We start from the raw sequence: 27,194 nt of genomic DNA on the forward strand, positions 1-27,194 counted from the left end.
AAGCTGTAGGGCTTTGTTGTAGGATTTAAATATTGTCCTATTGACTCCATCTGAAATAAATTTCTTCAGAAATTTGTCTGAGGAAAATATATAGCTGAGGAGATAGGTATGCTCCTAAATTTTCCTGAAATAACTAGTGAGCACCAGAGAACACTGTTCCCTTGGTTTTTTTTAATTACCTTGGGTCAGTTTAGCTGTTTGGAGATGTTTTCAAACAAGGATACATCTCATCACTAGATGGCAGTCATGCACTTAGTATTTATGAAGTGCAGAGAAATTTTTGTTGTGTATATAGTCTTGGGTTCTTTGTTTGGTCGACTTAGATATATTTCAGGGTGTGAAATTAAAAAAAATAAAGCAAATGTTAGATTTGATATAATATTGTATCAACTGTCCTTTCAAATAATTCAGTTATACTGCTCAAAATTTCTAGATTTCTTTTTGAGTTCATCATTGCAGAGCTGTGAATGGGAAGCCCCGCTGGTTTGCAGGAGGCTAGATGTATGGGGTGTGTGGGATGTGTTGGATGGGGGATGTGTGGGGGAGGAGAGACCTTCTGTTGCTTAAGAATCAGGTCACCAATTCTTGACTCAAGTATTAGATTCATACAAATTCTTCTAAAAGTCAAGTTGCATTCTTGTTTGTGATTTAGAATCCCTCTCTGTGAAGGAAATCAGAGTCTATTTTATTTCTGATCATAGATGACCTTAACGTGTTAGCAGCGTCTAACTTCTTGGTGAAGCAGGCTTTTGAGCTCATGGGAAATCAGAACTGAAAATTCCCTTTAATAAATTAGCTAGTGAGACTCACTCATTCTATAAAAGAGAAAATCCAAGCCGCAACTTAGTAAATAAAACTTTTCAAGGGTTGATAGCTAGATGTTGATGGGCCCTCCTGACTTTCTTATCAGGCAAGTCATTGGGTTTGCCCTTGACACTTTATTTGGGAGTTGGGGGAGGGTGGGGGATGGAATGGAGGAGTTAAAAAAAGCGGGTGGGGGGAGCTCTCAACATTATCTGTGGGGTGTAGTGCCCGTCACTTCACAACTACTGTATCCTTTAAGCCTCCTAAGAACCAGGACACAGATTTCATTTTATAGGTGAAGAAAATAGTACCTATCTTAAGTGACTAGCCCAGGGTTAGACAGGGAGATGAAAGTCAGAATCCTAGAAAATTATGCATAATTTTTTTCGTAAGAGAGAAAAAGGGAAGTTGAAGAAAATACCTAAAATTAAAAAGGATGTCTTCATAGGAATGCTTTTCCTGTGATTTATTCATTCAACAAACATTTATTGAGCACATTCTATGTGCCAGATAATAAAAGTAAACTTATTCTGGAAGGCTGAAGAATTTCATGTGGAATTGTATTTCTTTTGTTTGTTTGTTTTGTTTTGTTTTAGAAGGTGGTTACTAGCTGTGTAAGGATGAAATAGAAACCAAGCCCTTCGTCATTTGGTTTGAATGTTGAAACATTACCCACTCTTTAGTGTCATCAGTGTGTTGATTTTGGAAAATATGGTTGAAAAAAATTATTTGCCATACAGAAGTAGCTGAAGTGATGCCTTACCCCATCCCCATGTGTGCTGGATTTAATTTAATAGCAGAACATGGTGTACTTAGGATTTAGGGAGAGAATTTTTTTTTTAGATCCTTACTGGAGGATGTGTTTATTGATTTTAGAAAGAGAGAGTAAGGGAGAGAAGGAGAGGGAGAGAGAGAAACATCAATGTGAGAGAGAAACATCGATCAATTGCCTCCCATAGGTGCCCTGACCAGGAATCAAACCCACAGCCTTTGGCTGTATGGGATGATGCTCCAGCCAACTGAGCCATCTGGCCAGGGTGGAAAGAATGTTTTTAAGAAGTCAAATGCAAGTTTGTATATGATGAGGCTGGACTCTCCACGGGGACAGAGACTGCACTGGTTCTCTTTACTGCCATGTCCCCATGGCCAGCTCAGCACCTGTCCCCGTGTGAGGCACTCATACTGATGGCCAGATTCCAGCCATTGAGCTTGAAGTGCCAGAGGCATGTTTCTCCAACCACGAGAGCAGTCCCATCACAGGCAAGTGACCTTAAGACTTTTTTTTTTTAATTGACATGTATGGTTTTGCAGGTAAGAAGTAACATTGTTAATTTGAGGCTTGCTGTTCTCTTTGGAATGAATTTAAATTGTGGAGTTGGCTATTTGCGTGGAGTTCATAACATGCACTTTAACTTTGAGCAAGCTTTTATGTTTTGTCCCAGTTAGGATTCTATGTTAAACAGATCTTTGTTAATCTCTCATGAAAGTGTTAATTCTCAGTCCTCAAGCTGTGGGTGGCTCCTCAGGTGACACTGTGGGGTGGCGAATTTCTGTCTTCCTCTTGCCACTGTCTTGGTTCAACTGATGAATCTTGGGCTAAAGGAGCCTTTTGCTATAATTTCTGTTGAGTCCGCACTTTCTGAGGAGAAACAATTCTAATTCTTACCTCACAGATGGGATCCCTTGATTGCAGTCTTTAGTGTGTGCTCACTCATTCATTCATTCGTCCAACCAATGATATTGAAGTGCCACTGGATGCTGGGCCATGAGTAGGATATAGACATGATCACTGCCTTCCTGTCATGTGTAGTCACTTGCGGATGGAGCAGGCAAGCACAGTGCAGTACAATGAACCATCGTCTGAGGTAGCACGTGCTGCCACCCACAAGGGCTGCCTGGAGGAAGTGGCATGTAAACAAATGTGAAGGGTGAGTGGGAGGGACCTGTGTGGAGTGGGTAGAGACACCAGAGCAGAGCTCTAGGCTGAGGAAGCAACTTGGATGAAAACCTTTAGGCAAAAGCGCTTGCAAATACAAGGACCTGAAAGGTACAGAAGGTACAGTGGGTGTGGGAACGGTGGTGCCCAGACCAGGGGCAGCAAAGGTCAGCAGAGCCAAAGGGACATCTTCCAGAAGGCTGGGGGTGGGGGAGGGGATGGAAGGAAGTTCACGAAGGGGGGCATGATTAAATGTATATTATCGGTAGCTCACTCAGATTTTAATGTGAAGGGCTGGAGCCTTGAGCCCGGGGGCAGTGGGGGCTGGGGGGAGGCTTTTGGATGAATCCAGGCAAGACATGGGCTGCCCGTGGAAGGAGCAGTAGCCCAAGAAACACATGGTTCTGACCTCTCCCAGACTCCATCCCAGCGCCAACTTTAATTGCTGAACTCTTCATTCTTTTTAGATATGAACAGAATAAGTATAAATAAGTAAATAACAAGATCAAGTGTACTTTCACATCCAATCAAGGCTGTTTTCACAGTGTTTTCCAAGTGCTAAGAAACATTTTGAATAACACACAGGAAGACTGACCGAAATGATGAATGAAAAACTTAAAATTAAACGAAGTAAATAATCTGTTTCCATTCTGGTGTCCTTTGATGCCCACGGGCCAATGGCAGAGCCCTGGGCAGCAGCATTAATAAGCATGTAGTAAGTGCCTATATTTGGGGATAGAAATACAAAGAGGTGGGAAAGGTTGATCCCAGCCCTCAAGAAGGACCCTGCTAGTCATCTGTTCCTTGTCAAAATTACCGTGATAAACAAGACACCTGGAGAGTGGCCATATGTAGCTATTCTCCTAAAGACCAAATAATAGGAGCCGGTAGATGCACTGGGACGGGCGGGGCGGCTGCGTGCAGTTGGAAGCCCCTCCTGACAGTGTGACTCACCCCAGCAGGGAAATGGACAGGAGGCTACACCATGAAGTATTTTATGAGCAGTTACAACGTGTGATATATGTGCCCTTTGAAGGCAGAGTGAAAGGGTATAATTTAAAAATAGAAGCCAGCTTCTTGTAGCCGATTACATCAGCTTAAGTTGTGAGCTCACGGCAGAGCTTTCGCAGCCCGATGCCCCTGAGAGAGTCCTCCTGTGGTCAATTAAGTGTCTTGTTTTTCTTGAAAGTCAGAAGTGGGATGGAGGGTAATTATTCTAAATGGAATAAAAGCTGTGTGAGGTGTAAGAAAATAGTTCTGAATCCTCTAAAGAGATAATATGGAAATGTATACGTGGGCATTTGTATGAGCTGGAGGCCTTATGGACAAGGACAAGAAAACTGGCGTTTTAATGAGGGCCATTTATTAAATGGCTAAATGAAACCCTCCAGCATTTGTCTAGTGTTTCATCACCATAATTCAGAAGGGTTTCTAAAAGGTAGGGAATGGGAATGGTGCCCTGGTATTCTCAGGCTTGTAGCTATTTAAAATAGGGTTCGATTTTTGAGAGCTGTTAATTCACCAAAGTCATATTATCAAAGGATATGTTACTGGGAGAAGGTTTTATTAACAAATGGTGGTGGCTTAATAGATATGGGGCCTTATTAGGGTCATCAGTCAGTGGTGTCCCTGTGTCCTGACTGAGGATTCGGGTCTATAGAGTGTGGTCAAGGACTAGTAAACAGCAGCATTGACATTAGAGGGGTTTTTCCTGTGGACAAAGATGGGTTAATTAATTTGACAGTATCATTAATTACTGCTGAAATCGTTGGTCTTTGTCAGAGGTCGGGCTCTTTTAGCAATGGAGGGTAGGTCCCGTGAGAGCTGGAGACGCCAAGCGATGTTGCAGGCGAATCACCACTCAGCCGTCTCCCCGTTCTGTGATAAAGGCCTTTCCCTTTGCCTGGGTTTTCCAGCTTTCTTGCTGAAACCAGTGTTCTGCTTGGATTCAGTGCCAAGGGCAGGGCTGAGACTCCTCCCTGCCCCACTAAATTGTAACGAATGACTGTGGAGAATGTCAGCTCTGGGTCCATACAATGGATCAGTGCTGTCTGTTTAAGCAGCACCTTGACTCTCAGGGCTTTGCTTAATTCATACATAAAAGGGGTGGGGGGCTTGACCTCTGTTGTCTCTCCTGTCTCTAGTTCTAAAATTCTATGAACCGGATTGAGTTCTTGGACGAGGAGAAAGTTCCTTTTGTAAAGCTAACACTCTTTCTTGTATCTGTTTCATAACCCTCCATTTCCATGTGTTGGGTTTTGGTGGGTGCTTGTTGTTTGTTTTGGTTTGGTTGTTTAACTAGGGTGCCTGTTTTTCATGGTGCCCAAGAAGACTGAATCTAGCTGCTAAACCCCACCCTTGGGTTGCTGTTCCTTTATACTACCCAACTGCCATAGCAAAAGCACGCCACTTTCACATGGCACAATTGGGAAGGGAACAAATAATTACACCCCTGCTTTCATTTCTGAATTTCATGAGATGAGGCCTTTGGGGCTTTGTGTGTCATTATTGATTTCCCTTGCTGAACTTGGTGAATAGCAAAAATTAGTTGCAGGGTTAAACCAGGACCACTTGGAATAGCGTGCATGAAACAGATAACTCTCACAGAGCGGATGGCTGGCTGGCCGGCCGGCTGGCCGGCTGGCTGGCTGGAAACAGAGCGGAGGAAGGTGCATGAGCTCAGAGTTGGGATGGCTCTGTGCTCTGTTCTCTGTGTCTAGCCCTGCCTACAACAGCTGTGACAGCTTGGCGAGGCCTCTAAGTCTATTGCAATGTTCTCATCCACTAAAGGAGAGACAGGTACTAGATGCTCATGAAGCTCTCTCCCAGTGCAGCGTAACATTTTTATTATTCTTTCTCTAAATCATTAAGCTCTAAAATTGTTAAGCTCATCTGTAGAGAAGTGGAGCCCAGAGCAAGCTAACATGCCTTTTGTCAGTACGGTGTTTTCCTCCCACTTCAAGTAAGTTCTGGTCTTGCTGGGTCAGCCTGGTCTTGTTGCTCTTGTGCTAATATTAGACTCTGGAAAAGAAGAATGTTTCACTCATAATTCTTGGGTAGAGGAGCCTTCAGTGTTTACAAACTGATTGTGTTTATTTCTTACTTAGAGATTAATACTTTTGCGAGGTTCAGAAACCTATGACCCACAGGCCAGCCGCCTGTTTTTGGAAATCAAGTTTTTTATTGGAACACAACCATACCCATTCATTTACTTGAGTCTGCGGCTGCTTTCATAATACCCTGGCAGAGCTAGGGGGTTGTGTCAGACACCACTGAGGCCCACAAAGCCAGAATACTGGCTCTCTGTCCCCTCACAGAAAGGAATTTGCTGCCCCTGAATTACAGGCACTTCTAATACACGTTGAGGTTAAGAAGTTTGGGGAATTAAAAAAAATTAATTATGGTAGAACACACAATCAAAATTTATCACCTTAACCATTAAAAAAAATTTTATTTATTGGTTTTAGAGAAAGAGAGAAGGGGAGTGGGGGGTGGGAGGGAGAGAGAGAGAGAAACGTTGATTTGCTATTCCACTTATGCATTCATTGCTTGATTCTTGTATGTGCCCTGACCGGGAGTCAAACCCACAACATTGCCTGGACAGGACAATGCTTTAATCAACTGACCTACCTGTCCAGAGTATCACCTTAACCACATTTTACTGTCCAGTTCATTACTAAGTATATTCACATTGTTGTACAGCAAATCTCCAGAACTTTTGCACCTTGCAGAGCTGAAATTCTAATATCCATTAAACAACCAATCCCTGTGTTCCCCTCCCCCAGCCCCCAGTAACCACCATGCTACTTTCTGTTTTCATGAATTTGACTATTTTAGTTATTACCTCATATAAGTGGAATCATGCAATATGTGTCTTTTAGTGACCGGATTATTTCATTTTGCACAATATTTTCAAGTTTCATCCATATTACAGTATGTGGCAAGATGTCCTTCCTTTTTAAGGCTAAGCAGTATTCCATTGTATGTATATACCAATTTTATTGATCCATTTGTTTAGCAGTAGACACATTTGGGTTGCTTCTACCTCTTGGATAGTATAAATAATGTTGCTCTGAACATGGTGTGCAAATAACTCTTCCAGGCCACCCTTTGAACCCCAAATACATAATAAACAAACATAATCGTCTTATAAATGTTTGTATTACTGCATGAAATTTAATCGTGCCATTGAATAAAAGTGAGACTCAGGCTTTGTAAGCAAGGAATCATTTGATTTGATCCCCCGAGAAGATATTGGCTATATAGAGTGATTCATAGTTTATATTATCTAATTTCTATAAGAATAGAAAACATTGGTACAGTTTTTAAAAATAAACATATGTAATACTGTAAAAGCTAATGTGTTGACTTAAAGTAGATTTTTTTTTTTTTTTGGTCCGGGGGTTAGAGAGGACTGCTTCTCTCTTGAGACAAGTATTGAGTGTTTGCATGTCGCATTTCTCTGATTGTTTCAGGGGAAAGCCTGCTTAACTCTCAAGTTTCAGGGTGGACTCTGGACAAACATGAGTTGTAGTGTGAACTGATCTGGCCTGAGGTAGTTTTCCTTTTGCCAGATTGCCTGGCTTTTCTTCCCAAGCCTTACGGGTACTAGGTGTCCCATGTAAGCCTGGTTTCTACAATTTCATGGATGATAATGTACAAAGCATCCAGATATGATTGAGTAGAACCATCAGGTTCCAGATCAAAAGGCTGCCATGCAATGAGCCCATTTCACGAGAAAGGCCTCTCAGCGCCTCAGCCATTAGAATCCACTGGATGGATTCATTATTTCCACGTTTCATCATGTTGTGCTTTTGGCTGCAGGGTCAGAGGCATGGCCGGCTCCCAGGGCAGCGTACCACTCCCCCGGCCCCCCGCCTTCTCCCCAGCAACCTGTTCCATCTGCCTCCGTCTGCTTTGGGTAGCTATTGAAGTAGGTGTCATCTTCAATTATGCTTATATGGAAAATCACTGTCTTCGAGTAATATGATTTACCAGTTACTCTTTTTCTAGTTTGTCTCCAAGTCTGTCGTATCCATGTTATCTTCTTCCTTTTGGTTAGCAGCTCAGATGTCACCTTTCCTGGCGAGTCTTCTTATTCTCTCATTTTCTAATGTTTGTGCTTTAGGGAATCCATCTCATTGTACTATTATTATTATTTTTTTTTCCAAAAAATGGTTTTTACCATTTTAAATGGCAAAGCCATTTTTAGAAATGGTTTACTTAGATACACAAAATAGAATGTGGATTTTATATAATACCAAACAGGAGTACTATATCTACCACTTTCTGAATGCCAGTGGCTTTGTAGTACTCTAAGTTACTATTAGACTCAGAAAGAATTTTCTTCAACTACATTCTTCTTTGCAACCAGACTTTTCAGTGACGGGAGGAAAAAAAATAATGATTTGATGGTTGCCTAAATCATCACTTTTACATCAGACTGGATTTATAAATTGGCTATGGAGTGTTAATATTTCAGAAAGGAAGCACTAAATCATAATTGCTTTAGGAAAAACCTACATTCGGTGTTTGTTTGGCATTAAGGAATATTGAAAAGTTTTAAATAGCATTTTTAAAAAATGATTGAATTACTCGTGTGAACCCCAACAAAGCATTCTAACATGATTTAAGAGCATTAGCGCCATAATGGAGTCACAGGCTGTCATTGGTTTTACATGTTTTCTGTCTGTCAATGCAACTCCAAATCCCCTGTATCCCAAGTCCTAAATCTACCCTTGCTTTAGTGTTTGAACTATCAAAAGAACGAGTTAATAGAACACTGGTATTTTCCATTCACAGTTCTGAAATTACCAAAGGGAAAAAAAAAAAAAAAAAAGAGCCCTGGCTGGGTGGCTTTGTTGGCTGGAGAATCATTCCATACACCAAAAGGCTGCAGGTTCAATTCCTGGTCAGGACGCATACCTAGCTTGCAGGATTGGTTGCTAGTCAGGGCATGAGCAGGAGGCAACTGATCAATGTTTCTTTCTCTCTCTCACATCAGTGTTTCTCTCTTTATCACCCTCCTCCCACCTTTCCTCTCTCTCTAAAATCAATAACATATCTTTGCTGAGGATTATAAAAACAAAGATATCTGTTGATTCCTTGGCGTCCAGAGAACTGATACAGTCTGAATCTAAGAGGGAAGTGGGTCAGCGGAGTCCTCATGTTGCCTAGTCTATGCTTAACCACGTTGGCGCTCTGTTCCCTAAAGCGCGCACAGTTCCCCACCACTTTCAACTTGCTCCTCTCAAAGAGGGGCTTCATTTTGCCTCCTTAGAAGAGTTTTCAGTAAAACCTTAAAACCTTAAATAGAAAGCAGATTCTTAAGTATGTGTGCTACCCTTCAAGCATAAAACTTTCAGGACAAGTCCAGGTATAATATAAGTATCCCAAGTGAAAAAAAAAATTGTTTCGTAACACAGCAGTTATCCCCAGCTAAAACATTATCCCATACAAGATCAATGAAACCTATGTAAAGGAGCCCTAAAATATGAAACCCACCCATCTGCCTTGAACTCAGGGAGCCCAAAGAAAAAGCAGGTCCTTGAAAGGCCATTGGTATAACTTTGAAATGAAATTCCCACATGCATTAATCAGGCTTCTGTTGTTCCCATCAAATGAAATATGATTTTAGGGCTTGGTAACACTTCACAGTTGATTGGCTCTTTCTATCCAACTACCCATCTATCTGTCCATCTATCTATTTAAATTCACTCCCCAGCTGTGATTCTGAGACAACCATTGTCATTTAGATGCTGATTCCTTACTGTGGTTTTTCTGGTGACTGCTGACATTGGAATAAGGGATACTTCTCAAGACAGATTAATTATATAAACAAATTGAGGGATGGAGTTGTTTTGGGGGGGTTCTGCTTTGTTCCTTTAAATATTTTTTTTCCTGGGCATTTAGAGGTGGGACTCTGTGTTCTTATAAGCTAAAACCATTCATGAGTATTAGATCATGTTCTGAGAGAGGTCCAGGCAAAGAGACTGGGAAAATACCGCATATGGGGAGAAAATGCCACATGAAAAGCCCATAGATTAATGCGTGGGAAGTGGGAAATAAATGAAGAAATTTCTCAAATAGGCAGGGAAGCTGAAATCAAGTAATTCAAAAAAGAAGCTAGTGGAGTAAAATATATTACATTTAAGATCTTGTTCTCTTTCATTTTTCCCCCTCTTAAATTAGGGGGGAAAAGATGCAGGAAAACCTGGCAATAGTGATTATTCCTGGGGCGGGAAACTAGTTTGGGGGTAGGGCGTGCCATGAAAGGAGGTAAGGTGACCATAGATGACAATGAGGGCCCAGTTTTACTGTATGCCTTCTTGTGCCTTTTAAATTTTGTGCCACATGCCTGTATTATCCTTTAAAAAAAAAATTGTATAAAAAATAAAGAGGATTAATGAGATTAGAATGAGAACAGATAAGATTTGGTAGAAGGAAAGGGCTAATGACAGAAAACTCTTAAGTGGGCAAAAATGCGGAGGCTCTGTGTTTTTGTTTAGTTTTTGATAAAAAGGGAAGAGAGAAGACAGGCTTTAGAGGCAGAGAGGGGAAGCTGAGTTCCAAAGGTGATGTCATGGGGCAGCGGAAGGAGGAGGCTGGAGGATGGAGTCATTTTTGAAGCCGTCAGCCATGTGAGGTGGTTAAGTTGCTGAGGGATAAAAGGATCAAAAGTAATGCCTGAGGGAAACCCACCAAAATCAGGAAAGAGGATGAGAATCGCTGCTTTTTTTAAAAGCCTTCACTGTTCTAAGAAAACTGGAATAAGCGAGTTCTGCTTTAACCCGAAGGAAGAAAAGGTGAGAAAGGAAGTAGATAACTTTTCCCATTACCCTCAGTTGCATCCTAGAGGGGATGTGTTCTGTGTTTCACACCAGTGAGAAAGGAGAGAAAATTCTTTCCCAAAAAAGAATCAAAGAGGGAAAGGGCAGCTATTGCAACGCAAACAGCCTCCACATTTTCTGCCCACACTAGGGCCTTTGAGTTGGGTTGCAGTATCCTACAGGCTGACATTTGATCGCTTAACTTGGAGGTTTTCTGCTGGTTTTAATAACTTCTTCTGTGTTTATTGTTCACTTCTAAATCTCATTCATGCTATTTAACACGCTCAGTCAAGATCTTTCCCTACAATGTCTCTCTCTTTTCTCTAAATCTATGTTCAACTACATTTCTGAAATCTAGCAATTCCACCAGTTACTTTTTATTGGTAGCCTTCCAGGTTTTACCAAGAAAATCAGGAATATTTATGCTCCTGTGGGCCCTAATTTTGTCATTAAAATCTCTTGAGAAGTAATATCAATTGCCATAAATCAAACTACAGCCCTCTAGCTTCCTAGGATTTATTTATTACGGGTTTATTTTTAATACACCCACAAGGGCCTCCGAAATGCTCAAGTTTAAAAAGAAATTGACATGCATGCAAATTCTAAACCACACATCTTTTTGTGCACACATTATGGATTGGGCTCCTACTACCAAAGTATTCATGTCAAAATCAGATAGGACAGGGAGGCATAAGGACAGGGGCTTTCCAGAGACTGCATAGCATACTCAGGTTTCACTGGAATTTTATCATGGTCACCACAAATCAAGTGTTTTAGAGTAAAAGGTCAAAAGCATCTTTAATTTTAAAGCTTTCCATATCTCCCTCATCCAGGCTGCGTAGGCGATGTTCCTCACCCTCCCTCCCCAGGCCCTGCCAGGAAAAGCCAGTGATTTGTAAATTGAAGCTATGTCAGCTTAAGCTTTTATTGGTACTTATTATCCAGGCCTGCGTCTGCTTTTAATTTTAATTTTCTGCTGAAAGAACTAGCTTTGCCTTTAAACAAATTTTTTTTTGCACATCTTCCACTTTAAAATGAAAAGTAACAGCCAGAAGCAGTGATGTGGGGGCAGACAATGGTGAGGCTTCCTAAGTTAGACTCCCTTTTCTAGGTTTGGGGCAAAACCTTTTGCATTTTGTGTTGACCAACGTGTTCCTCTTCTCTCCCTGGCATGTCTCGACTTTCCCCACCATCTTCAGTTCTGTCAGGATAGAGGATTTTGAGGTAAAAGGACTCATGGACATGGACAGCAGCGTGGTGATTGCTGGGGGCCGGGGGGAGGAAGGGGACTAAATGGTAAAGGAAAATAAATGCAATGAAGATTTTTAAAAAAGGATAAAAAGAAAAGAAAATGAAGATTCGATCAACCTTTTCACTTATTCTTCAATCGAGAAAATAAGAACAACATACTTTAAGAAAACGTTAAACATGAGTTATGCAAATGCCAAAATACTACTCTTTTTTTTTAAGTATAATTTTTATAGTAAAAAAAAACAACAGCTATTTAAGTTCCACAGTGAACTATGTGATAGGTTCATTTATGCAAGGTATTTAACACATTTGAAATTTTCCCAGCCTCAGATTTTTCTTAGCATTCTGCCTTATAGATAGATGTAGCAGCTGCTTAAACATGTACATAATGCAGACAATTTCTGATTAAATATTTGTAAGATGCTCTTCAGTTTACAATGTTGTCTCATAATTGGTCCTTCACTGAGGCCACACAGTGGTTCCATGAATACTTGTCCCATTTCACAGGCGCCGTGCGTCTGACCCAGAGCCACCCATATGAACCGAAGCCCTCTGGTGCCAAGGGCAACGCTCTTCCCACCACTTCTGCCCTGAGTCCCTCCTAATCCAGTAAGTCGGCCTGTGTGTCGTGCTGAGCCACGGTGGGAGAACGTGTTTCTGTGGCTGAGACCCAGCTGTGCAGTGAAGTAGCAACCACTCTTCCAGCACTTTCTGTATCCTCTTTACTCATTTTCTCTGGCCCCAAGGGCTCCTTTACCATCACCCTTAAGGAGTATTTAGATGTTTTTCCCTTCTCACCAAGAAGCCCATCAATGTGTCTATTCTTTGAACATCTAGTGGCGTTGCTGTATTCAGCTTTGAGTATGTCTTAGGTTCTAGCTGGTTCTGAGTGCCCTTTTGAGGCGAAATGGCTGGCCTCCAGCATGGGTGCCTGAATCCTGCGTGTAGTTCAACCCCAGGGCCTGGAGTCTGAATGGTGGTCAAAGGCTTATAAAGGGAAAGGACACATCATAGAGGCTAGCACCCCACTCACGGACCCTGTACACATGGACTGGTAGGTTAAAAGCCTGTACACTACTGAAAGATATTTACTTATAACAGGAAAGTAACAGAGGGCCTACAGCAAGTAGGCACAGAAAGTTAGCATTTCCGGTAATAAAGGACATCTTATATATCCAAGTAACCCTGGGTTAGGGTCTTTCTGGCCTAAGTTGAGTCTAAGAAATCTCTAAGAAGCCAGTTGGTCAAGGATAATCCTGGGTCCCACCTAAGGATTCTGATTTATGAGGTCTGGCATGGGGACCAGGAATCTGATTTTTAACAAACTCCCAGCTGATTCCCTTGCTGGGGTCCATGGATCACACTGTGAGACATTTTCACAACACATCACCACAGAATAGCTGATGTTCACAGCGATGACTGATCCATCAAAAAAAGTGGTTTTTCTATATTTAACAACATAGACATTAAAGAAGGCAGATGTCTGTTGAGTGTAGATTTCTTATTTTTAAAGTTCTTTTATCATAGACTTGAATTATATGGAGAAGTAAACTTGAATTATATGGAGAAGTTGCTTAAATGAAATCACTTCATTCCCAGGAATTCTACTAAATGAATCATTACTGTGCTTTGTGGTGTTTACGACACATGTTTGCTTAAGCCCTAGAGCCTAGAGATTTGTGTACCACAGACACTCAGATATACTTTGCTCATCTACAATCGATATTAACCTTGCTAATTAAATCTTTTCTCCAATTTCAACTAACTCCTCCTCAGTGTTCTCCCTGTCGCCTCAGAAAACTAAAAGAGCTCGAATGGAGCCCCAGGTTAGTTAATATCGCGAATTGATTACTCAAGATCATGCTGCTCTGTGGGCACGCAGCAAACAATTCTGAGAATTAATTTATACACGTTAAATACAGGGAATCTTCCAAGTGCAGTCTGACACAGTTAGTGCCCTGATAGGCATGTTTAAAAAAAATGCTTACAGCATCACAAATAAATCCTTCCTGCCACATCCATCTGCAGTCATGTGGCTTGTCTGCTGCCTGAAGGTGGTTCACTCTCTCAGGACTAGCGCAGCCTGAGACAGAAAAACCTTCACCACCAGGTCCTACAACGGGGCCGTCATGTTCCTCTGTGGTTTGGTGCAGCGCACGTTATTCGTAAGAAATACTGCCTGGGCTCTGACTTACTTTCTGAGTAAGTACCAACATGTTGAGGAAAAGTCAAGGATGGTATGAAAATTGTAATTCTCAAATGTCATTTGTCCCAGAATGACATTTCTGTGCTTATGGGATACAGGAGAGGCTATGAAATTATGAATAAAGAATGTCAGGAATATAGTATTTCATCATTTCTTGACAGATGTCCAGCCATTCTTGAATAGGACAAAAGAAACTTTGATGTTGAATACATTAGTAGAAATAACAACAAAATTAACAAATATATCATTAAAAGTTTATCATGTGCTGCCTACTGTTCTAAGCATTTTGAATAGGCCCTTTAAAATTCTCTGGAGGGTAGACACCAAGGTCCCCTCTTCACAGCTGGGGATTTGAAGCTGAGAGAGGTTAAGTAACTTCCTCAATGTCCTGCAGGATGCAGCATGGTCAGTGGGAGGGGTTATAAATTCACTCAGGTCATCTCTACACACACGTTTTTTAGATCCAAAGTGGTTTCTTTATGAGCGTGCATGGTGGGGACTTGTAGACTTGTCAGTCAAATGAGGTTAAATAGCCTCCCTTGTTTCAGTGTAAATGTTGAATCTATCCAAAATTCGGCTTCCTATTAGCCCTGCTTGAAATAGTCTCTTTGGGGATTCTCTTTCAGAATCCCACCCCGCTTTTCTTCCCCAGGGGAACGCTGTACTGACTGAGTCCTGGAGGTGGGCAGGGGAGCTGGCATCTTGAAGGCATCTTGAAGCCACCCTCCATCCCTGTCTCTGTGCTTGTCTTTGCTGCAGCGTGGCCAGTGTGGGCTTGCCCACTATGTCTCTGAAGCCTGTGACTGGGGTAACACCTGGTCTCTTTCCTCACTCACCTCTAGCAGTGTGCTAGAAGTTCTAGAGACCCTCCCTTCATGAACCACCAGTGGGGGTTCTTTGTCCCTTGACTGGAACAGCAGAGGACAGGATAGAAGAGTTTGGAAGGGAAGGATGTTGGGGAGTGTCAGTTAGGAAAGAGGAATGCAGATCTGAAGTGGCAGCTCCATCACCATTTGTTTGCTTTCTCGATGCCAGGGAACTGAGCACATACACATCAAGCAGCCCGCTTTCCCACCTGTGGCCTTGACACTGGGCTTTCTAGGTGGCTTATTCTCCATCCGAAGGCACAGGCCAGGAATGTGTAGTCCCTGCCATGAAGAGGTTTCGAGACAGCCTGGGAGAGAGGTGGACACATACATAACTCTAGTGCAGTGAGCCCAAAGCCCTGTATATAGAGAAGAAATGATTAATTTCTCAGCTCTTCCCTATGCTACTGCTTCTGGTAAATTTCCTTTCTCCTTATCTGTTTCTCTAACTGGTGCCTTTTCTGACTCAAGCTGACTAACAGGGCATTTCTTGAAACATTCATCATATCCTTCATTCATCATCATTCTCGCATTCTTCAAGTTATTTATCAACTTTCACAACTTCTGGCCCACATTCTTTGTTGTGCCTGCTAGAGCTCTCTCTTTGAGCCTGTTTTCTTACTAAATATGTATAAGATGGGTACTAGGCTTACCAGGGTGCTCACTGCATAAGCTAAAGAAATATGGAATCCCTATGTTGTACACCTGAGCCTAATATAATATTGTATGTCAACTGTAATTGAAAAATAAATTTTAAAAATTAATAAAGATTTATGAGAACCACCAGGCAACACTAAGGTCTCTTCATAGTCCACACTCCAGTATCCAAGCAACTTGACACGACTTTGTCCTCTCTTTATTTCTAGTCTCCTCCCCAGACAAGCCTCTTTCCTTTGCAACATACCTGACTTTCCTGATGGCCCTAATAATCCCTAGGCCCCAAGCTCAAAACCTTACTCATTCCCTACCCTCATTTCTTTTATCCAGTCAGCCATCATTTATAACCTGCTGAGGCTCCTTCAAAATACCCCTGGCATTAGACCCTTCCTTCCCTTGCTTCTCATTGCAGCCACCCTAGTCTTAAATGTTCAGTACCTGGGCTTTGATAAAAGACCGCCCAGCAGATTCACCTATGTGATTCCCCCTGTCTCCCTCTCTTGCTTGCCCCTTTCATACCCCTTGCTTTCTCTTCCCTTTAGCTTCTCTCTCTATCCTTCTCTCTCTCTCTCTCCATCTCCCTCTCTCTCTCACATACACACTCATGCTAAACCTAAATCATACCTTCTCCAAGGCTTTCAAGGAGGAAGAGGTAGACTCTTTTGAATATTTTAGATGCAGGTGCCCATGGACAATCCTATTGTGTCCTCTTTACACCTAAGCATGTATCTGTCCACATGATAGTTGCACTTTGTCATGCAGAGGCCTGCAGAGCCTTCAGCATTTAAGCCAGAGGCGTAAGTACTCTCTCAGCCTTACCCAACCACACTGTGTCCACCTAGTGCTTGCTTCCTCCAGACTGGGGCCCAGGACACCCCATGCAGAACTTGAATTAGAGACTATGCTTTGTGACTCTGATTGGGACCCTTTGTTGGTTTTCCCCTGCCTCTCCTTCATTCAGAAATCTTGTACCTTGTTTCATTTGTTCCGGCATATTCTGTCTGTGCTTTAGTTGAGAATCCCTTGTTATCCAAAGTATAATTCTTGTTTCCCAAAGCATTTTACAGCCTTACTGTTCCTCCTTATCGTGTGAGTCAGGCCAGCAGGGGCTGCCTTGTCTTTGTCATGTCTTCTGTTGTCCCCTCTCTAAAAGCAGAGTTTTTCCTTGAAACACTGATCTGAATTCTGGGTCCTCCCCCCACTCCCAAGGCTCCTGGAAATAGGCTCCCAGAGGGACCCGCTGACCCTTTTATGATGAAGAGCAGAAGCTAGAAAATTAATGGGAATGTTGATTAAGGAAGGAATCGGGGCTTTAAAAGGAGATGTTTTGAGATTCATCCCAGCAGGAGTGCCTAGATGTTTCCCTTCTCTGTGGCAATATTTGTGTGGTTTTTTTTAAACATTTTGCTTTGATTCTGGAGCAAAAAAAGTTATATTTTCAAAGAGAGCACTCACTTCAAAGATAAATTAACTGACCATATGTCAGCAAAAACTCTAGGCTCACTTTCTATTCTTTGATCTTCCTTCAGTGGCCAATTATTGAATGTGCCTGTTGCATTGGATGCTATGGAAAATAGAATGCAGATAAAAATGGCCCCTTCCTCAGTTCTACAGTTTAATTGGGGAGATAAGGCATATACTCATATCTTATGCTTAATTGGGGAGATAAGACATATACTCATGTCTTATGTTTAATTGGGGAGATAAGACATATACTCATGTCATGTCATAAGAGAGAGAAGAGAGAATATGCTTGGCTTGTTGGTGTTCAGATGTGTGTACAGTCCATGTGTGGCATTTCCCTAGATTCTGTCCCCCCAGAACCTCATTGAAGGCATGAATTTCCATCTAAATTGGGAGAACTTGCCATTGTATTCTAAACTAAATGTGTTTCTATTAACATAAGCCAGACGAGAAACAGTTCTCTAACAATAGCTAGTCATAGAATATTCCATTTCTTTCATCCTCCATTTTTTAAGTCTTCGCTCATGTGCCATGAGAGACATTATAAGGAGGAAGGCAGAAACTCTCAGGATTTGATTTACACGTTGTCATCTTGGAGAGCCTGACAGAACTAGGCATAGATCTCTCTTCCTGCCTGATCCAGGTTTAGTGCCCCATTCAACCTGAGCATGACTTGGTAGAGAACTGCTTGATAGACTGGTTATATCAACCAAGCTTTATGGAAATAAACTTGGAGGTACTGCTGAATGCTAAGGCTCTGCTTATTTTTAGGGAGGGTAAGGAAGAAAACAAGGATTATAGTAACCACCCTCATATGAAAAACCTAGAGGTACTGCCAGGTTTTAGCGAGATGGGGTATGTGTTTGTGTGTGTGTGAAAGGAAGGAAGGAAGGAAGGAAGGAAGGAAGGAAGGAAGGAAGGAAGGAAGGAAGGAAGGAAGGAAGGAAGGGTACAACACATGCCTCTTCAGAACCAGCAGTGTCTCTGCTGCTAGTATTTTTCCTGCCTTTCTTTACATAATTAAGCTTGGGGCATAAGAACAGTAATTCATTCTTTGTATTGTGTAAGAGAAGAGTGTGACATAGATCCAAGTGGAATTGTATATTTTGGCTTGGGGCTCTAAGAAAAAAACCAGGCAAGATAGTCACATTTAGGAATTGTTGGTATCTGTGATTGAGGTGCATGAGAAAAGATGAGATCCTTTATGAGAGGATTCAGAATACCAAGGGAAAGGGTGACTGGAATTTCATCATTTAAAGGGTCAAGTAGAGGAGAAGCCAAAGATATAAAGAAAAAACAAGATTATTGGCATTAATGCAACCAAAAAATGAACGTATTTCAAAGGAAGAATCTGTCATCCCTGAATGTTCCACTGTTAAGTGAAATACAATGAAGAATAAAAAGTGCTCCTGGATTTAGCATCAGACAAGCGTGCTTTATAGAATTATTGAGTAAGGTGCATGTGTGGAAGGAAGAACAAGGGAGATGAGGAAAAGGAGATATGGATATATGGACAACTCTCTTGAGAAGCTGAGACAGGAAGTAGAGTATAGAGGAAGGGCGGAAGGCAGAGTGTGATTTTTCCTGACAGGAGACACCACTGTGTGTTTGACGACAGATGGGAAATGGGGAGGATATAGAGTACAAAGTTGGAGAGAAAGGAATATTGCGGTGCTTGTGGGTCCTCACCTCGAAGAATTAGAAGGATTAGAATACAGAATGGTCTTTGGAAGGAAGAGGAAAGAAAGGAAAAAGGGGCTAGAGAGAGAGAACAAATGATAGAATGTTTGGACATGTGATACTAGGACGATTACGGAGTTCTCACGTGATAGCATCAGCTTTCTCCTTGAAGCATCAGGAATAGACACTCCTGAGAATAAAGGAGGAAGAAGAAGAGTTGGGTATAAGGTGATAGCAGAAGGCATGACACATTTAACTAAAGAGACAGTGGCACGAGTGCCTGGTTGAGGGCAGTCACCAGGGCCACCAGGGATAGCTGGGCAGGCTGTGTATCGCACCAGATTGCCATACCTGAGAGGGGCATTGCTTATGTCATTAACAGTGTTTATTCATTATGACAAGATTCTGGCACATGGTAGTAAAATATCTTGTTCTTACAAAATGAAGATCATCAGGTCAGCTCTGTGAAAGAGAAGTAAAGTGTGTTGAGGAAGTGCCATTTTGTTCTGATTCCCATGTAAACCCAAATGGGCACTTGTACTCATGCAGGTGTAAGGTAATACCACTCTGCTCCAGCTGGTGACTTTTCTTCAGCAGCACACAAGTCGCTGCAGGCACAGACGTGAGAAGGTGGGTAATGGGTCCATCCCCAATTGGAGTTTTCCAGGTAGCTGTGACATGAGTAGAAATAAGAAATGTTGATAGTAGCCAGAGTGATTGAGGCAATGCCCCCACAATACAAGCTAGATGAGGAGGAGAGTGAGGACCAGGTCAGTGGATCTGAAGCCTCAGTGAGAATGAGGCCCTGGCTGTTATACCAGGAATTCCTGAAAAAGTGAGTCCTAAGGAGAGAGAGCTGTGATTAAAGAATCTAGTATTTACTTGGTGATTTTGGGCGTAGGGAGTTTCTGGTGAAGTCAAGGTCGCCTTGGGGGAAAGGAGAGTGTACTGATCTACTTAGTATACCTTAAATATATTTTTTCCGTTAGCTGCTAGTGTGCTCAAAGTCTAAACTAGAAGAGAAATAAATGTCCCCAGAACTAAATATGATTATCTAAACTTTCTGCATTTGAACTATAAAATATGAAAAGAGAGATTAAAAAAACTTGATGAGCGTTTTGAAATAATTTTATGGACATGTGCTTTCTTAGATATTGCTTCGCTACTTCTTAGAAATTATTAAGATGATTTTAGTTATTTTACTCCTTAATGATATGAAAAATATTTCAACTTTTGTTATTTTGACATATTGGTAAGGCTTATTTAAAAAATCAGCTCTGTGTGTGTGAGAGACAGAGAGAGAGGCAGGGAAGAGAGTGTGTGTTAATGAATACGGATAGAGAGCGTTCATATTGAGACTCAATTATTTTTGAAAATAGGCTGGTACACTGGGAACCAAGATATGATAAAATATTAATTATTATAAATATAGAAATAGTAAAACGAACCCCCAGATTTAGTAAAGTATTTGAATAAAGGCCACGTTAGGAATGCAATTATAGTTTAGATGTAGATATTCAGGGTACTTTCAAGGCAAAGTCTGAGAAGTGAATAAAATATTACCTTGTAATCAAGAGGGATCATCACAGTAACATTCAATGTATCTTAAGAACGTGTCTGGGATACAGGAATATCTCCCTGATATTCATGCTCACATGAGTGGATATTTGGATGCTGTTTTCAGTTACAATGGCTGAGTAAATTACTCCAACACTTAGTCGAATGAAACAGCCATTTATCATACTCATAGATTCTGTGGGTCAGGAATTTAGACAGGGCACAGAAATGACCCTTGAGACTTTCAGGACAAAGGACAAAACAGCTTTGGGCTGGCTCTTTTTGGGAGAGATGCTTGCCCTTAGAACCCAGTCAGCAACCAGCATCTACCATGAGACATGTGGGCAGTTTGGGCTTCTGCACAGCATGGTAGCATCCCCAGCTTCTGAAGAGCAGGCTGGAAGCTGCCCTGCCTTTTGCCTTGATAGTCACACAGCATCACTTCTGCATGCTGTTCATTAAGGCAGTTTGTGAGGAAGTCTCTCCCATGTGGAATTGGAAATACTGCTGTGGTCATTTTTTTGCAAAATGCACTCTGCTACACCTACCTATCAGTTTCAATAAGTGTTCATTATTCAAAGACATCTTCTGAGATCCAGGGGTATACCCACTTAAAACATATCATTTTCTGGATTTGTGATTGCAGATGCCCTGGAAAATGAAGGAGCCTCAGAAACAAATGGCATTAACCCTCTGAGAATACCCAAAGAGCACTTAACCTCTCCTAGCTACCCCCAAACCTTCATAACCCTCCTCAACTTAATCCTCCATCCTCACTCTCAGTTCATGGCTAGGCTTCCTACTCCAGTGAGAAATTTGCAGTCATCAGATAGCTCTCTTCTAGGTATCCCCTGCTCTTTTTCCATGCCCTTCCCATCAAAACTCTCAAAAAATAGTCTCCATTTACTCATCTCCTTATAATTCAGCCCCGCTACTCTCCCCAAATGTCTATGACTCCCCAAAGTCCAAATTCTGTCACATTTGTTCAGGCCTTATCTTAAGGAACCTCTCTACAGTATTTTACAAGGTGACTGCTCCCTCCTGCTTCAAACTCTATGACCTTAACCCTCTGAAATCCTGTACCTAGTCTTTCATTGCTGACTGGTCATTTCTCTACCATATTAATGGTGTTGCCAAGGATCCCCTCCTTGGCTAACTATTCTTAACTTTCATGCTTTTCCTGAATGTTCTATTCATGCTGCTGATTAAACTAGAGTTGGCTCCCAGGTCTTTATCTCTAGTCCAGTGCTCTCCCTCAAACCCATCCTAACATGCCCAGCTGTCCCTTGAGTGTCTCTATTTCATATAGAGATGGGCCAGAACTGTAAATACAGGGCATCTAAAACTGATTTTATCTCCATCTTCCTGCATCGCTCTCCCAGCACCAACTCCCTTTATTCTCACTGAGGCTAAAATCCTAAGAAATGCCAGGATGACCTACTTTCTTGTACCTCCTACATCTACCAGATCACCAGATTCATAGACTTTGCATTCCAAATATTTACCTGATCTATGCCTACCATCTCAGCTCTCCTTCCCACCTGGACTACCAGCCCTGCCTACCATGCCTCCCTACTTCAAGTCTGCCTGCATACAACCCAGTGTGATCAAAATGAAACCAAAATCCAACCACATTGCACCTCTGCTTAGTGGCTGTGGAGGCCACAGGATCGAGCTCAAGCTCCTCAGCATCCCACAAAGCCATCTGTGGTCATGCTCTTGTCCATTTCAAGGGCCTTGCCTCCTACCACTTCCAGCCTCATGTTTTATGCTGCAAAAACTTCAAGCTGCTTAGTTTCCTCTAAACAACGAGCTGTTTCTTAACTTATTCCTTTGCTCATATTGCATCCTCTGCCAAGAGACAGGTTGAAGTCAGTACGGGGTAGGCGGTTGATACTGCCTCAGCCTTGAAAAGGAAAATACAAGTGCGCAAGGGAAGGGCTGTGGGTTAGTTAGTTAGCACAGTGTGCAGGGCAGGATGGGTGGATGTTTGACAGTGGGTGACATACTCAAACCACATTTTCTGCCGTAGGCCATTAAGTTGTATTCTCTTTCCATATTTTGGCTTCTACCACAATTAGTATTGCTTGTCACATGCACAACTGACAGAAACTTTAATTTTCAAAAGAAAATTCATAGAAGTATGTCACTTCTAAGATGTAACTCTTCTTATGAAGTTATCTCTTAAAGGAAATATTTTTGGTCAATTCCCAACATCCATTCTACCCCAGGTGGTTACTCTAAGGCAGTAGTTCTCCAAATGTGGTCCCAGGACAGCTGTGTCAACATTAACTGGGAACTTGTTAGAAATGCAAATTCTTGAGCCCAGACCACTGAGTCAAAAATGCTGAGTGTGGGGGCCCAGCAAGCTCTGTCTGAATAAGATTCTCCCCGTTCTTATTCTTATTTACGTACAAGTCTGAGAACCACTAGTTTAAGACAGTCTTGACCATTTCATTTGCTTTGCCATTCACTGGTTTTAGAATATATAGCTGATGCAGTTCTGGATTGTGGGAGGTGAGAGGAAGTCAGTTACGTCAGTAGGGAGCCTCTGGGAAAAGTGTTCTTGCTTCTAAGAAGGATATTCAGAAAAAGATCACCCCTGTACTTATCTGGAAGTTACCATGTCTGGACGTGACCCCTGGGGTCACCCCAGCCTTCTTGGGATCGTGAAGAGTGCCCACGAATGGCCAGGGCAGCATGTTGTGGAAGGTAAAACAGGACATTGGAAAGAACTTTGGTCTGTCAGGACTTCACAGAGCCATTGAATTAGCCAACTTTGGAGGTTGTCCTACCTCCAGAGCAGGAGTTAGTTTCCTAAATATTTTGTTCTTTTCAAATCCGTTCTCTGATGCTTGTTTTAAAAATATAACTGATGCATATACTTATTCTTTACTTATAGACATACATTTCTTCACATCGAAAAATTATTCCTTTGTTTTTCAAGGGGATGCTAGATGGTGATTATAATTACCATGACAATGAGGTTCTTTGAAACAATACAAAAACCACATGTCCCATTCACGTCTAGAATATAGTGGTCACGCTACACAGCATCACTAATGATATACTCCAAGCCCTTTTTCCCATTTTTCCTGGAGGTTCAGGACTTTCCCAGGAGCCTCTGCCCAAGCATTCTTTCAAATCCCATAAGAACGCTGTGTTCCTCGATGCTACTGTGGCTGTCACATGTCTCCTCAGTCAGCTGTCAGCCTCCATTCCACCGGGTCACTTTCCGCACGTCATGCCTTGTCATCCTGTAACCAAGGAGAATTATAATGCAGATGTGTGACTCCTCACAGAATTCATCAGCCAAGTACTTTCAGAGTCCACTTCTGGAGGACGCCTCTCTCCTCTGTCCCCAGCATGTCCCCATGTCACAAGAGACAGCTCTACTTTCCCACCTGGGAGTTCCATTGGGCCTGTCTTGCCTCCCACTGAGGTTTTCAGAGAAGATTGAAGTCTTACTTGTCCAAAGGGAAACAGCATGAGAGAGGCAATCCACCCACTAGGAAGATGAGCATTTACAGAGCTCCTCAGCTCCCCCTCCCTTCTCCTTTCTGTCCCCCTTCCAGAATATGCCCCTGGCTTTGCCTCTGTCTAATCAAAGATGGATCAAAGTACTCTTCCCAAAACAAAGAAGCAATTCCTCCTCAAAGGTGAATTCAGACCTCACTTTTAACATTGTTTTCTGCTTTTTGTTATCAAGGTTTTCACAGACATGGCGATGACTGTTTGCTGAGGGAGCAGGTTACACAAAGATTGGGCGCTCCCTGAGGAGTGGAAGTCAGCATGCAGCTATGAGTTAGGAGGAGGACCTTGGAGATAAAGGAGCTGTGGGAGCCACCATGCCAGGCCTTCCAGGAAGAACCACACAACTAGACCCCAAAAAACTAGCGCCAAAATCCCCCAGGGTTCGCCCATGGGCTTAGGTCAGCAGACAGAACTCATAGGTTCCTAGCAGACTGCACAGTCACTCTCTGGGTCTGTGACTTATTTAGTTCCCCACAGCTAATTGTCTCTTTCTTTCCATATTCCCCAGTTTAAAGTTTAAATTTCCAGAAGAGAGAATTTTATTGGGCTAGTTCATCCATGTCTTTTGTGTTTGAGCAGAGCTTTTTATACCAGATGACCTCACAGGTCATTGACCCCGATGGAATGACTCCCTTGGGTCAGGTGACAACCCCAGGTCTCGGCAGTCATATTGATGGAGTGGAGGTGGGGGTGAGGGACAGGGTCACAGGGTAAACCACAAAGCCACTCCTCCCCAGGGAGTAGGCTAAGGTTGCTCTCTCAGTGGAGGCTGTGGGTGGGGCAGTTTCCCTTGCCAGGAGCCTGTGGGCCTGGCCCGGGCAATGACCACAGTGTAGCTGGTAGGACAATGCAGCCCTTCCTACCGGCAACACAAGGGAAGGTGGACTCTAATTAATGATTGACATCCATGTTTTGACCTCATCAAGTTGTTCTTTCTGGGCCTCCGTTTCTTCCTCTATAAAATCAAATAGTTCATCTTAATGATGTTTAAGGACCTTCTATTCCGGGGCAGATCCAGGTCTTATAAGGGGGATTTATGCACTATTTGGAACTCTCTCTACAGGAAAAAAATTACAAAATTAGGTGTAGGGTCTTACAAGGGGCCCTGAAACTCAAGATTCCTGAGTTTCATAAAAATCCTCTGCTTCCGTCCTTAAATTCTCTGGTTTCTCTTGGTCATTGCTCTGAATCTGGCCTACCCTGTGTTCACAGTGTGAGACTTTTCTGATGAACCACACCGAGGCTCGTCTTTCTCTTCTCTCAAATAGACTCCAGGCAATTTGGTAGTTTGAGAAGATAAAAGATGTGGTCCACAAACATTGCACAAATTTGAAATGTATGCTTATGATATTGGAATTAATTAGCATGATTTTCACAGAAATCCCTTCACTTCCTAACTATACATTTTTCAAGGTATATCCATGCTGCAAAGATGGTGGCAGCTTATCTCAGCTAATGTATCTTCAGACTCAATATTGCTGCTTATATCTGTTTAATTTGCATTTATTGTTACCATTGAACTGCCTGTTTACATGAAAGAGATTCATAGTAATGCAAAATTTGTGTTTCTTTTATCATGAGTGAGGTTGAATAATTTTTTATATGTTGGGGCCATTTTTATACCTTTTTGTACAGTAAATTATCTGTGCATGTCTTTTTCCATTTTCCTATGAGAATTTTTTATCTTTTTCAATTTAAAAGTTTTTTGTATGTTACAGATATTATCCCTTTATCTGCAATATGTATTGTGTATATTTTCTCTCAGTTTATCAGTTATCATTGGATTTTGTTAATGCTATTTTAGTATACAGAAATTTTTATTTTTATCTAATCAAATTTATCAACCACTTCTTTCATTGCACCTGGGTTTTGAGACATAGTTAGAAATTCTACATGTACACCTAAATTAAAGAGGAATTCACCCATAATTTCTTTAGTACTTATATAGTTTTAATTTTTACATATAGATCCCCAATTAACTTGTAGTTTATTCTTGTGCATGATGTATGATAGGGATCTAATTTTTCTTTGCCTAGTCAGTTATCCCAGTATTATTTGCTAAGTTCATTTTTGCACCAGTGATTTGAGATACTATATTCATCACACTGTTAAAGTCCCATATGTACTTGTGTTTATTTTTCCATTTTCCTATTTTCTGTTTACACCTCTGGTGCTCCTTCATGTGCCAGTAACATGCTGTTTTTAAGAGGAAGTTTAGTAAACATGTCTGCTAGGCTCTTTTCCCCTTTGCAACACTTCTTTTGTATTGTTTCCCTGGCTATTCCTACATGTTTATTTTTCAGATAAGAAATTTAATATCGCCTTGTCATTTCTATTGCATTGTTTTAAATTATAAATTCCCTGGGGGGTGACTAGCATCTTTATTATGGGAGCATTCTTTTCCAAAAGCAAAGGGTATGCTCTGTTTGATCAAGGCTACTTTTATTTTTCCGGGATGTTTTATAGTTTTCCTTATAAAGATTTTATGTCTTTCATGCTAAGTTCATTTTTAAGTATTTTGTCTCTTTTATTGTTACTATAAATGGAGTCTTCTCTATCTTTGTATATTCTTTTATACCCTGCTACTTTACTGAAATCTATTATTTTGATTTGGTTTTGCATGGACTCTTTAAGACTTTCTAGGCCCATGATTATATCATCTATAAATAGAGATAACTTTCTTGTTTTTCCATTCATATGTCTCTAATTTGTTTCTCTTGCCTACTTACATTAACTAAAACCTCTAGTACAGTGGTGAATGGTAGTACAACAGTAGGTACTCTTGCTTTGCTCTAATCTTAATGGAAATATTGACTTTGAGACATGGGCATATTAGGTTCAGTTGCCTACAGGATATGCGAGTGGCAATGGGGTGAAAAGGAGGTGAAAGGAAGGAGGGATGGCACTTTTTTCAGTGTACCAGTGTGCACAGACCTGCCTTATGGAATCATGTTAATGTTTTACATATCAAAAAATGAATGAAATAAATACACAAGTAGATTAAGCCCCACAGGGATGTCTAGGGACTCTTTTGAGTTGAACACAAACAAATGAAACAAATTATATTTCATAAGCCAGTCAGAGAAAGACAAATACCATATGATTTCACTCATGTGTGGAACGTAATGAATAAACTGAACAAGGAAAATAGGGACAGACTCATAGATGGAGATCTAGTTGGGGGGAAGAGAGGAGAGGGTGGAGGGATTGAGCAGGAAGGAAAAAGGACCCATGGACATGGACAGCAGGGTGGTGATTGTTGGTGGAAGGTGAACAAAAAGGGACTGAATGGTAATAGGAAAAAATACAATAAAGATTAAATCAAAAAATATAAAATACAATAAAATCTAGAAAACCCCAAATTGTATTTCAATTTAATAAAATAACCACATTAAAGAAGGAAGGGGAAA

General features: G+C 41.5%; 1 protein-coding gene across 2 annotated transcripts in view; it reads left to right on the top strand.

The window, feature by feature from the left end:
• Positions 1-27,194, top strand: part of ICA1 (islet cell autoantigen 1) — a 136,122-nt gene that overhangs the window by 41,639 nt on the left and 67,289 nt on the right. The window lies entirely within an intron of this gene.

Source organism: Pteronotus mesoamericanus, unplaced genomic scaffold (assembly GCF_021234165.1).
Source record: "Pteronotus mesoamericanus isolate MK-2021 breed Mesoamerican mustached bat unplaced genomic scaffold, CSHL_Meso_final scaffold_85, whole genome shotgun sequence".
Classification (NCBI taxonomy): Eukaryota; Metazoa; Chordata; class Mammalia; order Chiroptera; family Mormoopidae; genus Pteronotus; species Pteronotus mesoamericanus.